Genomic DNA, 13697 nt, shown 5'->3' with positions numbered 1-13697 from the left:
AGAATCAAGGGATATGGGGAGAAAGCAGGAACAAGGTAGTGATATTAGATGATCAGCCGTGATCATATTAAATGGCGGTGCTGGCTCGAAGGGCTGAACGGCTCCTGTACTATTTTCTATGTTTCTATGAAATGTCGCTACAGTTATTGCCTCACCTGCTGAGCTACTCCAGCAATTCATGTTCTACACAAGAGAATCTGCAGTTCCTTGTGTCTGCAGTTTGCTTTCTATTGCGCATCTGTAGAAGTTGGTAAGAGTCGTTGGAGACATGCTGAATGTCTAGACGCTGCAGTTAAATATCACAACAGCCAACATGGGGTTTTAAACTCAGATCTTTGCATTGTGAGTGCACTGGGTTATGAGTTTAGCTACAACAGTTTGCATTCTCCAGTGGATTATTTATCATGTGAGCCTACTCATACTCTAGACCAATTGCTGATGGAAACAGCGGCGAATGTTAAATTTGTGAGCTGTGAGTGTAACTGTGTTGTCAGTTGCTTTTGTCAGTTATTGCCTGGTTATTGCGTGGAGATTTGTGTTAACAGTGCCTTGTGACTGTGCGCTAATGCTAATCTGATGCACACACTATTTAAACGGCGGGGTGCGATGTGGAATGTGGAGCCAACCTGGGACAGGGCCAGGCCAGAAATGTAATCAGACACAGATAGAAAGACACAATAGAGTGCTGGAATAACACAAAGGGTCAGGCAGCATCTCTGGAGACCATGGATAACTGACGTTTCGGGGCAGGACTCTTCTTCAGACTGACCCTTCTTGGACACAGTCAGTCTGAAGAAGGGTCCCGACCTGAAACGTAATCAATTCAAGTTCTCCAGACATGCTGCCTGACCCGCTGTGTTACTCCTGCATGTTGTATCCTTTTGGTAAACCTTCATCTGCTGATACCTGTGTCTACAGATACAAAGTAATAGAACTCACCAATTTTAAATAACACCACCCTCTACCATGGCTCTTTTCCCTGTGTCCCAACCACCTCGACCTGCCACTGTAGCGCCTCCCCCCCCAGTCCTTGGCACCCTCTACCACGGCTCCCTGTGTTTCTCCCCCCAGTATCCAGTATCCTGTCCCTTTTCTACACCCCCCCCCCTTCCCCCGCCGCCCCTGCCTCCCCTCCTTCCCTCCCCATCCCCCAATCCTCCCTGTCCCCTTCCACCCATTTTCCTCTCTCCGGTTTAAATTTCATACCTCCTCTAGCCTTTTCACCTCTAGCCTTTGTCACTTACTCCACCCATCTGCCAATCACCCCCATCACCTGTATCCTTCTATGAATAAGGGACCTGAAGTGGGGTCCTGACCCGAAACGTCACCCATTTTTTTTCTCCAGATATGTTGCCTGCCCGCAGAGTCACTCCGGCACTTTGTGTCTATCTTTGGTATAAACCACCATCTGCAGTTCCTTGTTTCTCCAACTATCACTTGCCAAATTTTGCCCCACCCCCACCTCTCTTTCTCCCCCGTGCTCCATCAGGCTGAAGAACGGTCCTGACTCGAAATGCCACTTATGTTCCAAAACATCACGTCCAAGGTGCCAACAACTTGCTTTGTCAAGGGGTCTCCACCATTGCAAAGATAACTTGGACAGGTTAGGCCAAAGAGCCTTTTTCTATGCTGTATGTCTTTACGATTCTATCAACGATTCTATAACAAAAACTAAATGAGGTAAATGGAGGGCGGCCCGGCTCCTGGCTAGAAGGCGCTCCCGTGGGGGCGGCCCGGTGCGGGGCTGAGACGGTCCCGTGGGGGGTGGGGCCCGGTGCGCGGCGGCGACGGTGAATCCGGTGGCTCGGTGGCGCGGGCCAGTGGATGACATCGTTGGGAGCTCGCGGGTCACAGGTTGATGCCTGTTTTCCGGAGCTCCCGTGGCAACAACTGCGTCCGCTGGACTGGAGGGCGGCAGCTTCGACCACTTCCAGGCCGCGGAGCTTGAACCGCGGGACTGACTTACCATTGCCCGGTGGGGTATCGCCTCAGCGCAGAGGGAGAAGAGGAGGGAAGAGACAGCAACCCTAAGACTTTTGCCTCCATCACAGTGAGGAGGTGCTTGATGAACTCACTGTGGTGGATGTTAATTTGTGTTTATTGTGTGTTGTTTATTATTACATGTATGGCTGCAGGCAACGACATTTCGTTCAGACCGAAAGGTCTGAATCACAAATAAAGGATTCAATTCAATTCAATTCAATAAAGAAAAAAAAGAGAAGACAAATTGTGCTGAAATGTAGACATGAGGAACTGTAGATGCTGGTTTACAAAAATAGACTCAAAGTGCTGGAGTAACTCAGTGGGCCAGTCAGGTTCTCTGCCAAAACCAATGTGTACCTTTCCTCCCACTCTCCCACTGCTCTTTCCTTTATCCTCTGTCCCTTCCTACCCATATCCCTTTCTTTAAGCTTCACAATTCAATCCTCTTCTCTCCCTATCAGCTTTTTGTCTTCTTGTCATCTCTAGACTTTGCTCATCCATCTGCAATTAACCCGCATGGAAGCAGCACAGCGGCGCAGCGTGTAAAACCCTTGCCTCACAGCGCCAGAGGCCCAGGATAAATTCTGACAAACCCGGATGCTGTCTGCGTGTGTGCGGTGGTTGCACGTTCTCCCTGTGACCACGTGGATTTTCTCTGGGTGCTCAGGTTTTCTCCCACATCCCATTCACGTGCGGGTTTGCTGGTTAATTGGCCTCTGTATATTAACCCTTGTGTGCAACGAGTGGATGAGAAAGTGGGATAACATAGAACAAGTGGGAAAGGGCGATCGATGGTTGGCATGGACTTGGCAGGCTGAAGGGCCTGCTTCCAATCTGTGTTTAGTTTAGTTTAGAGATACAGCACGGAAACAGGCCCTTCGGCCCACCGCGCTGACCAGTGATCCCCGCATACTAACGCTATCCCACATACACTTGCGACAATTTACAATTATAACAAGCCACTGAACCTACTAACCTGTATGTCTTTGGAGAGTGGGAGGAAACTGGAGCACCTGGAGAAACAGGGAGTACGTACAAACTCCGTACCAAGACAGCACCCGTAGTCAGGATCAAACTCAGATCTCTGGCGCTGTAAGGTAACAACCTCACTGCTGCGGATCTGTGTCTTTCAATCACTTGCATCCACCTAGCATTTGCCATGCTTTGTCCAGCCCCAGCCCCACCTCTTCTCTCCATCCTCCCTTTCCCCCACTATAATTAGTCCTAAGAAGGGTCCTGACTTTGTCTATCCATATCCTCCAGAGATGCTGACCGACCCGTTGATTTACTCCACCACTTTGTGTCTATTTTTGCGATGAATTGTATCTCTCCTGTTGTGACCAAATTACCTCTTTCTGTGCCTTTGTGGTATTGTAATCCTACGTCTAATTTCCAATAGGCCAAGTTCCCTCTGTCACTTCTGATTACATTAGTATTCTGCTACCAACAATTGGCTTGAATTTATGCCGTTCATTAAAGCATCGAGCAACGCTGGGATTTAGAGCTCAGCTTTGATCATTAGAAAAAAATAATTTGCTTCCCACAGGTAACTGAGCCGTTGCCTGGAGGTTAGGCTTGGATTGTTACAGGGACATGTTAATGGCAGATGTGAGAGAGACACAGAGCTTATACCTAGTGTGTGCTGCAGTTAGCTGTTAATGATGTTTTTGCTCGGAGGTATAAAGAATACACATATTAATTCTCAGCCTGTATAAAAAGCTGCCTAATCTACAGCTAATTTAACAGCATGAGAGGGGAGCAGTAATTCAGCACGTCTTCACTGCCCACAGTGGCGCAGAGGGTAGAATTGCTGTCTCACAGTGCCAGAGACCCGGGTTCAACCCTGACCTCGGGTGCTCTCCATGTGTACGGAGTTTACACTTTCACCCAGTGACCGCGTGTGTGCTCCGGTTTCCTCCCACATCCCAAAGATGTGCAGGTTTGTAGGATGCTTGTCCCTCTATAAATCATCCCCATTGTGTAAGGAGTGGATGCAAAAGAGCATAGAACTAGTGTGAATGGGTGATCGATAGTCGGCGTGGACTCGGTGGGCCAAAGGGATTGTTTCCATGCTGTATCATTCGATCAATCAGCTCTCCTTAAAATCATAGACCAAGCCATTTGGCCCATCAACTTTTCATGCCCAGGGGTCTGTTTTCAGAGTCGTATATATTAGGATTCTTCAGATTCTTATCCAAGTAACTTCAAGAACAGTGAAAAAAATGCCAAGAACGCATTTGACTGTGATTAACAATAGAAGATAGAGAGAAGAGAAGTGCGATAGGACACAGGATGTGTTGGCACCATTTTTCTGTATGACTAGTGGAGTTTGCACCTCACCGCTCCTGAGAACTGTGGTGATACTCTTTGCTGTGAAAATAGCAATACTGCATGAATCACCAGAACGTGTAATATGGGGTTTCTGAGGGTTAGAAGGAAATCGGGAAATCATTGTTAACACAGGTGAATGTTATCAAATAGTCCTTGTTAAAGTTCACGGAAATTGAAGTCCATTAATTGTCTACTAAAGGAAACAAAATATGCATTAAAAGAATATTGCAATTTCATGCAAGCATATTACATTAAATAGCATTTTGCATTGTTTTATAGCACCGTTAATGTATTTAATTTATTTCTGATAGATATTTTATTCTAGTTCCTTTCTCACGAGGTACTAAATGAAGTTCTAAATATAAAATTATTTCTAGACTGTAATGTTCCGGGAATCTGTTGTATGAAATTGATGTTAAAGAAAATGCTTAAAATACCTTGTTCTCAATTTATTTTAAGTGCCTTTGAACACATTGAATTTAAGATGAAAGGCAAACACTCGTCTAAATTGCTTGCAAAATACATTTTTTTTAAAAAGTAGAATATAATCAATGGGTTCACAGTGTGTCTACTTGATCCGATGTTAGTATTCCCAGTTCCGTTTAGTTTAATTTAGTTTTGTTTAGTTTAGTTTAGTTTACTTTTGAGACACAGCATGGAAACAGGTCCTTAGGCCCATTGAGTCCGCGCCGACCATCGATCCTCGCTTGCTAACTCTATCCTACACACGCCAGGGACAATTTACAATGTTATCAAACCAATTAACCTGCAACTCTGTACGTCTTTGGAGGAAACCGGAGCATGAGGTGAAAACCCATGCGGGTCACAGTGAAAATGTACAAACTCTGTACTGACCGCACCCATGGTCTGCATCGAACCTGGGTCTCTGGCGCTGTAAGGCAGCAACTCTACCGCTGCACCGCTGTGCCGCCACAATTGCCCCAAATACAGCAATAAACGCATTGATAAATGCAAAACAGCAGAGCCATCCGAAGATTATACCATCCTTTCACACAGCACGACCCAGAGCCTCAACATGAAAATATTTTCCAATTCTTCCTTTAATCTATCAATCCCTTTAAATCTATGCTTTTTAAACCCTTCTGCAAAGAGAAATCGACACTTGGGCACTTTACAGCCCAGCGGTATGAATACTGATTTCGCTAATTTCAGGTAACCCCGGCATTCCCTCTCTCTCTATCCCTCCCCTACCCAAGTCACACTAGCTTCTCATTTTCACCCTACAAACAGCTAACAATGGCCTGTTTCCTTTATCATCGTTACTTTTAGGACTACCTTTCATTAATTGTTCTTTATCTCTCCACATCACCGTCTATATCTCTCGTTTCACTTATCCCCAACAAGTGGATAGGTGACGTTTCAAGTTGAGACTCTTCCATAAAAGGACACAAAGTGCTGGAGTAACTCAACAGATCAGATAGTATCTTTAGAGAACGTGATAGGTCAATATGTAACAGTCTCGACCCATAACGTCACCTATCCACGTTCTGCTGAGATGCTGCCTGACCCGCTGAGTTACTCCAGCACTTGCCTACGCCGACCAAATGTCCCATCTATAGCCACATGCCTGCGTTGGGCCCATATCCCTCTAAACCTGTCCTATCCATGCTCCTCTCTAAATGTTTCTTAAACGTTGCGATAATACCCGCATCAATTACCTCTTCCAGCAGCTCGTTCCATACGTCCACTTCCCTTTGGTTAAAAAAGTTGCCCCTCAGGCTCCTACTCAATCTTTCCCCCCCCCTTACCTTAAACCTATGTCTTCCACTTCCCTACTCTGGGGAAGAGACTGTGCATCTACCCAATCTATTCCTCTCATGATGTTTGTATACAGATCCCATTGAGAGACTGAGACAGAACCGCTGCGGTGTACAAGGTGTGAAACAGACACAAGGTAAAAGGCTGCTTTCTGTTAACATGGAGCCATCAAACTAATGAGGATATGACGGTCCCCCTTCATCTCCTCTCCAGCACGTTCAGCTTTGTTAACGGTTTAAGCTGACAGGGATCAGTGCACCCAAACACGGAATAAGGTTAGAATTCACTGATCTGAAATAATCAGCATTAATTGGCATAATTTAATTCTGCTTTAATGAATCTTTCATCCTGACTCACCATTGAGTGGTTGGAGGGCCTGCTGAGAATCTGTTCCACAGGCTCTGACATTTCCCCACTAACTCTCCACAAGTAACCACACTTCACAGCGATGCCCGGGCTAGGAAATGTCAGTGAGCTGTTTGATCGCTTGCAGAACATCACATCGAGAGCAATTGTTGTGTACGGTTCTGAGTTAGTGAATGCCCTTCTCCATGTCAGTCACGGCAGCTTCACTTAAACAACAACAAGAAAATATCCGGCACCATGTCTGACTCCATGGACCTGTCATTGATTTCACCAGCAAGAGGCTGTAGGGTGGAATAATTCCACTTTGATTGCATAAGAAGGAACTGCAGATGCTGGTTTAAACCGAAGATAAACACAAAAAGCTGAAGTAACTCAGCGGGACAGGCAGCATCTCTGGAGAGAAGGAATGGATGACTTTTCGGGTCTGAAGAAGAGTCTCGACCCGAAACGTCGCCCATTCATCTCTCCAGAGATGCTGCCTGTCTCGTTGAGTTACTGCAGCTTTTTGTGTCTATCTTCGCTTTGATTGCTATTTCAGCCAAGTCCAAATACCAGGCAATTCGACTCAGAAAAATACAAGATTGTTCGAAAAAGGGTATGCTTTCGTAGATTGTTAAAAAAAAGTTATCAAATAGAGATGTAGACACAAGGAACTGCAGATGTTGGAATCTTGCACAGAATACAATCCTGAGAGGAATAGATCGGGTAGATCCACAGTCTCTTGCCCAGAGTAGGGGAATCGAGAACCAGCGGACATAGATTTAAGGTGAGGGGGAAAGATTTCATAGGAACCTGAGGGAAAACTTTTTCACTCAGAGGGTGACGGGTGTATGGAACAAGCTGCCGGAGGAGGTAGTTGAGGCAGGTACCATCACAATGTTTAAGAAACATTTGGACAGGTACATAGATAGGATAGGTTTGGTGGGATATGGTCCAAACACGGCAGGTGGGACTAGTGTAGATGGGCAAGTTGGCCAAAGGGCCTGTTTCCACACTGTATGACTGTTTGACTTTATAACATAATGTGCAGGAGTAACAGGTCAGGCAGTATTCCTGGAGAGGTGATGCATTAAGTTGGTATTCTAAATGTTGGTCTTATAGTTTGGGCATTAATAATGGAAATCAAAGAGGTGGCAACTGAATTAGCAGGTATTTAGCAAATTACAAAATGCTGGAGGAACTCAACAGGTCAGGCAGTATCTGTGGAGGGAAATTAATGGATGGCATTTCGGGTCAAGACCCTTCTTCAAGACTGAAGGATTAGAGAGGAGAAAATTAATCTGCCCTGCACTCTTTCCAGCTGAACAATATCCTTTCTCTTGCCGAGTAATCAAAACTGGACACAATACTCCACAGGCGGCCTCACCAACCTGTTGTACAACTGCAGCATGATGTCGTACAATTGTAACACAACTGTAAATGTAACTGTAACTGAAGAAGGGTCTCGGCCCGAAACATCACCCATTCCTTCTCTCCAGAGATGCTGCCTGTCCCGCTGAGTTACTCCAGCATTTTGTGTCCATCTTCGGTTTAAACCAGCACCTGCAGTTCCTTCCGACACATGTAACATAACATTATTTGCCCAAATGTTTTGGTAATTTATGAATTCCGTAAGGGGAAATCCCCATTCCCCAACCTTTCGTAACATGGGTGCATTCTGTCATGAATGCTTGGTGTAGATCCCTTCAATTCTCTTGTACAATGAAGATATGTCCACGAGCTGTTCCAGAGTCCTCACTGGGATTCATGGAGCACCTCTTTGGCCTCTGGCAGGGGTAGTTCAGGAGGGGCCCTGGCAATGTCTCTCCATCTGTAGTTGCCACAGTAGACCGTGGCTCCTTTCTTGAAGATGGTCACAATTATGATCCGAACCCAAAGCATCGTCTGTCCATATACTTCCACAGATGCTGCCTGACCAGCATCGTCTGTCCATATACTTCCACAGATGCTGCCTGACCCACTGAATTCCTCCAGCACTTTGTCACTGAATCTGGATGATCAGCCATGGTCTTATTGAATGGCAAAGCAGGCGTTATGGTCTAAGTGCCCTACTCCTATTGCTATAGAACATAGAACATTACAGCACAGCCCCTTCAGCCCACAATGTCCGTGCTAAACATGGTGCCAAATTAAACTAAGCTTCTCTGCCTATATCCTAAGGAACTGATGTGCTACAGTGTGCTAGAATGTTGAGAACTATATTCTGTACTATGTATCTTCCCCTGTGCCCTATCTATTGTACTTGGATTTGAACTGATTGCAGCTATGTATGGTATATCTGATCAGTTTAGATAGCATGTGACAAGCAAAGCTTTTCACTGTACCTCGGTACTTGTGGCAATAATAAACCTAAATCTCCCTCCATTCCACATGCCAATCTAAAAGCCACTGAAACACCACTATCATATCTGCTGCCACCACCACCCCTGGCTGTGTGTTCCAGGCACCTGTTCCCTTCTGTGTAAAAAATCTTGCCCCGCATATCTTTAAACTCTCCTCATCTCACTTTAAACCTAGATCCTCTAGTCTTTGGCATTTCCACCCTGGGAACAAAGGTTCTGACAACCTACACTATCTATGCCTCTCATAATTTTATGAACTTTTACGGAAGTACAATATCCAAGATGGCGGTGAAGCCAGGCGACTCTTTACCTGCTGGTCCCAGAAGTGGATCTGCGATCATTCATTACAATTGCTCCACTCTTTAAATCGATATCTAAACGTTATTCCCTTTAACTTGTATCTGTATATCGTGGGCGGCTTGATTTTAATCATGTATCGTCTTTTTGCTGACTGGATAGCACACAACAAAAAAACTTTTCACTGTACCTCGGTCATAAGGTCAGAAGGTCATAGGTAATAGGAGCAGAATTAGGCCATTCGGCCCATCAAGTCTACTCTGCCGTTCAATTATGGCTGATCTATCTCTCCCTCCTGATCCCATACTCCTGCCTTCTCCACATAGCCTCTGACACCTGTAGTAATCAAGAATCTACGGTATCTATCGCTGCCTTAAAAATATCCACTGACTTGGCCTCCACAGCCTTCTGTGGGAAAGAATTCCACAGATTCACCACCCTCTGACTAATAAAATATCTCATCTCCTTCCTAAAAGAACATCCTTCAATTCAGAAGCTATGACCTCTAGACTCTCACACTAGTGGAAACATTCTCTCTCCATCCACTCTGTCCAAGCCTTTCACCATTCTGTATGTTTCAATGCAGTCCCCCCTCATTCTTCTAAACTCCAGCGAGTACAGGCGCAGTGCCAACAAAGTGACAATAATAAACTAAACTAAACTAAACCATACATTTTAATCTATCATAATTTGATATACTTCCATCAGGTCTCCCCTCAATCTCCGACAGTCATAGTTACTGAGATCTACTTGTATGGCCTAATCTTCTCGATGTGGCATGGTGATCAAACAACAAACGTCTTTCTTAAAAATCCCAGACACTCTATTTTCCATCTGAAGTCTTTGTGTGCTTCAGTCAACTGTAGGATGTGAGATTTTCTTTGGCCCCCCTCTGATGATAAATCAATTTCGCAGACACTGAGAAACAATAAATACCTGGAACCTAATGTGCCCGAATTAGTCCAGGTAATTTAAGTAACTGCTAGTCTGTTAAATAGTGATAGTTTAACAGAGTGAAGGCAAGGAAAATTTGTTTTTTTAAAGAGTCGTTGATCAAGTGGAGACTTGTTAAGTGACACATCCCAGTCACAGGGGTCTGGGGCAGTGGATATTAGTTTACAGGCAGGTATTGCTTGTCAGACCTAACTGAACCACTTCAAAAAGCACCATTGTTCAAATCGGAATATTGCAAGAGGGTTCAAATGGAAACACAATTACTGACAATCCTCTCAAGTGTTAAAGATTAATTGATGAGATGTTGCTTTGCTGACAAGATGGCATTTATTGCCTGCTTTTGATTCCACGGAGGGGTGTGATGAGGGGGTTACTTCGGTTGGTTGAACGGCTTGCATTGTGATACAGCTGACTGGCTTTGAAGGACATTTCAGGAGGTGATTAAGAATTGAAGAGGCGCAGGAATCACAAGGACTATTGTTGAGCAGAGAGTTCTAAGAGTACAGCTACAAGAGTCAAGAATATTTTATTGTCATATGTCCTAGATAGCACAAATAAATTCTTACTTGCAGCAACACAAAATAGTATATATACATAGCTTTCTGAAAGTGGCTAAGAAGGCTTACATCGGAGACATTGGTACCCATCTATCAGGGTATTGAGTATAGAAGGAGGGTCCCAAGCTGAAACGTCAACTGTTCATGTTCTCCAGAGATGCTGCCTAACCCCGCTGAGTTACACCAGCATTTTGTATTCCTTTTTACTATATATTATGTATAGAAGTGGGGATGTCATGTTACAGTTGTTTAAGACGTTCATGCATTGGCACAGAAGGCTGTGGAGGCAAAGTCAATGGAAATTTTTACGGTGGAGATTGATAACTTCGTGCTTAGTAAGGGGTCCAGAGGTTATGGGGAGAAGGCAAGAGAATGGGGTTGAGAGGGAAAGATAGATCAGCCAAGATTGGTTGACAGTGTATATTTGATGGGGTGAATGACCTTTTTCTGCTCCTAAAGTTTATCAGCTTAGGAAGTTGCTATGGGCACATTTGGGGTATTGTGTTCAGTTTTGATCACCCTCCTATAGGAAGGATATTATTAAGCTAGAAAGAGTTCAGAGATTTACAATCGTGTTGCCAGGACTTGAGTGCCTAGGCTATAGGGAAAGGTTGGACAGGCGAGGACTTTATTCTTTGGAGTGCATTGGCAGGAAGCTGTGAGGTGATCATTATACATAAAATCAGGAGGGGGATAGATAGGGTGAATGCACTCATACCGAGGATAAGAGAATCAAAAACCAGAGGACATAAGTTGAAGATGAGAGGGCCAAGATAAGAACCTGAGGGGCAATGTTTTCACCGAGAGAAATAAAGGCTTGATGAGGTGCTCCTGATGAGGCCTCTTTAAATTAATGAGGCCAAGCATAGACTGGGCAACCATTTTGATGAACACTTACGTTCTGTCCAACACGGCCTGCTGGATCTCCCAGTTGCTAAACTTTTAACGCCCTTCATATTCCCATACTGATCTTTCTGCCCTGAGCCTCACGCAAAATGGAGGAACAACACCTCACATTCTGCATGGACAGCTTACAGCCCAATGATTACAATCATTCAGAGGGTGGTAGCTATATGGAACCAACTACCAGAGAAGGGAGCGGAGGCAGCTATGGTAGCAACATTTAAAAGACGCTTGGACAAATACATAGATAGGATAGGTTTAGATGAATATAGGCCAAATGTAGGCAAATGGGACTTGCTTAGATGGGGCATCTTTGTCGGCATAGACAATCTGAGCTGCAGAGCCTGTTCTTGTGCTGTATGATTCTACGATATGATCATTGTATTCGCCAATTTCAGGAATTTAACCCCCCCCCCCCATCTCTTTCTCCTGCACCCCACCAAATCCAGGATCACACCTATTTCTCCCACCATTCCAATCACCCATTCTTTTTTTCCAGGAAATAGATGGATATGTATTATGTGCAGGTAGATAGGAGGTGGTCTTGGTGTTGTGTTCAGCACAGACATTGTGGGCTGAAGGGCATGTTCTTCTGCAGCTGCACTGTTCTATGTTCTAAGTTCAAGGTTCTCGATAGAAACAAGAAACTGTGGGTGCTGATTTACAAACGATAAGAGCCAAAATGTTGGAGTAACTCACCGGGTTATGCAGCATCTCTGGAGAGCAAGGATAGGCGATGGACCAACACGATCCATGTTCTCTGAGAATGCTGAGTTACTCCAGCACTTTGTGCCTTCTGTTCTTTCCGGCATCTCGTCCTTTTAAGATGTGCTTCACCTTGACCAGTCCTTATCTCATTTCATGGCCCAGCATTAATTTTGGTTAAGGATCTTCTGCGAAGCATCCTGAGACAGTTTGCTGACATTGAATGAAACAAGTGAACTTTGTTGTATTTCACCCTTGCTTGGCTGCCCTATTTTATCACATCAAAATTCTATCAGCGTCTTCTATTTAATAATCTTATGTAGCCATCACTTTCTTTTCTCTGTAGCACAGATATAGAGTGATGTACTTTTTTCCTTTGATGGTGCATAAATGTTTCCTAGCTTGTCTCCTGAAAGGCTTAATTTTGATTTAATTATGTTCCCAAGTTTGGGTCTCTGTCTGCACTCTGTCCGCTTTGAAGTCCTAGCCTGGAAACTTGTTTGTTATCTTATATCCTGAAGAGCTCAGTAATTATAGAATCACAGAGACATGCAGTACTGAAACAGTCCCATCATTCGAACGCGTCCATGCCGACCAAGATGTCCATTTAAACTGGTCCCATTTGTCCACATTCGGCCCATATCCCTCAACTAGAGGCCAGTCCTGACCTGCTATTAACCTCACTGGAGACCTTCAGACCGTCGTCAATCGGTCTTTCCTGGACTTTATCTTGCACTAAACGTTATTCCCTTTATCTGTAGGAAGGTATCTGCAGATGCTGGTTTAAACTGGAGATAGACACAAAAACCTGGAGTAATTCAGCGGGTCAGGCAGCATCTCTATAGAAGAGGAATAGGTGATGTTTCGGGTCAAAATCGTTCTTCTGACTGAGTGAGGGGAAAGGGAAACGAGAGATATAAATGGTACACAGAACAAATGAAAGGAAGATATGCAAAAAGCAACGATGATCAAGGATAGGAAAGGAAAAGAGCCCACAGCAGTCCATTGTTGGCTGTGGGCTAGGTGATAATGAGTTTCACAGACAGTGAAACTCAACAGGATGATAATGAAACTAGTACGATGACTAGGGTGGGGGAGGGGCGGAAAGAGAGGGAATGCAAGGGTTACTTGAAATCAACATTCATACTGCTGGATTGTGAGGTGCTGTTCCTCCTATTTGCCTTTTGCCTCACTCTGCCAATGGAGGAGGCGCAAGATAGAAAGATCAGTATGGTAATGGGAGGGGGAGTCAAAGTGTTTGGCAATTGGGATATCACGTAGGCCAAGGCAAACTGAGCGAAGGTGTTCAACAAAATGATCGCCCATTTTGCATTTGGTCTCGCTGATATAAAAGTGTCCACATCTGGAACAGTGGATACAGTAGATGAGGTTGGAGTAGACGCAGGTGAACCTCTATCTCACTTGAAAGGACTGTCAGGGTCCCTGGACAGTGTTGAGGGAGGAGGTATAGGGGCATGTG

This window comes from Leucoraja erinacea, chromosome 17, assembly GCF_028641065.1.
Source record: "Leucoraja erinacea ecotype New England chromosome 17, Leri_hhj_1, whole genome shotgun sequence".
Lineage (NCBI taxonomy): Eukaryota > Metazoa > Chordata > Chondrichthyes > Rajiformes > Rajidae > Leucoraja > Leucoraja erinaceus.
This window is presented reverse-complemented; position numbering follows the sequence as displayed.